Genomic DNA, 1131 nt, shown 5'->3' with positions numbered 1-1131 from the left:
CGAATTTTGGGAATAATGAGGGCAACAAATGTATAGATGTGCTTTACACAATTGATCTATGTATTGTGATGAATTGTATGAGCCCCAATAAATTGATTTTTTTAAAAAGTCTAAAAAAGAAAAGGAGAAGGAGAAGACTCAGCCAAGATCTCGATCTCGTTCCAAATCCAGGTCCCGGACCCGTTCTCGCGCTCCTTGGCACACCAGACCTAGACGACGTCGTAGGTCCAGGTCGAGATCATACTCCCCTAGAAGGCGGCCCAGCCCAAGACGACGGCCATCTCCTCAAAGAAGAACTCCCCCAGACGAATGCCTCCTCCGCCACGGCACAGAAGCAGCAGGTCACCAGGGAGACGAAGAAGGCAGGCGTCAGCCTCCTTGTCGGGGAGTGTTCTTCATCCTCTTCACCTCGCTCCCGGTCGCCGCCAAAGATACCACCCAAGAGGACTTCCAGCCCCCCTCGAAAAACTCGGAGGTTGTCTCCGTCAGCGAGTCCTCCAAGGCGACAACACCGACCGTCACCTCCAGTAAGTCCACCACCAAAAACGCGTCACTCCCCAGCACCCCAACAGTCCAACCGCACCAGGAAAAGTCGGGTTTCTGTGTCTCCCGGGAGAACTTCAGGTAAAGTGACAAAACATAAAGTAACTGAAAAAAGAGAGGCCCCTTCACCAGCACCCAAGCCTAGAAAAGTGGAGCTATCTGAATCGGAAGAAGATGAAGATGGCAAAACGGCAGCAGCAGGTTCTGTGCAGCAAAGACGCCAGTATAGACGACAAAACCAGCAGTCTTCCTCTGACGCTGGCTCTTCATCTTCCTCTGAACATGAGCGACCCACGAGGTCCCACGTGAAGAACGGAGAAGTAGGCAGGCGACGGAGACGTTCTCCGTCCCGGAGTGCCTCTCCATCCCCACGGAAACGTCAGAAGGAGACTTCCCCTCGGATGCAGATGGGAAAGAGATGGCAATCGCCAATGACTAAAAGTGGCAGACGAAGGAGAAGCCCCTCCCCGCCACCCACCAGAAGCCGGCGATCTCCTTCTCCTGCTCCTCCTCCTCCTCCTCCTCCTCCTCGACGATGCAGGTCTCCCACCCCACCATCCAGGCGAAGGACTCCTTCCCCTCCCCCCC

General features: G+C 54.6%; 1 pseudogene; it reads left to right on the top strand.

Moving 5' to 3' along the window:
- LOC101637904 overlaps positions 1-1131 on the top strand; it is a 3170-nt pseudogene that overhangs the window by 1095 nt on the left and 944 nt on the right.

The sequence above is a fragment of the Echinops telfairi genome, unplaced genomic scaffold (assembly GCF_000313985.2).
Source record: "Echinops telfairi isolate 266 unplaced genomic scaffold, ASM31398v2 ScPeMD7_7425;HRSCAF=8463, whole genome shotgun sequence".
NCBI classification, from domain to species: Eukaryota; Metazoa; Chordata; class Mammalia; order Afrosoricida; family Tenrecidae; genus Echinops; species Echinops telfairi.
Note: the sequence above shows the minus strand (reverse complement) of the source record. Positions and strands in the feature narration are given on the sequence as shown.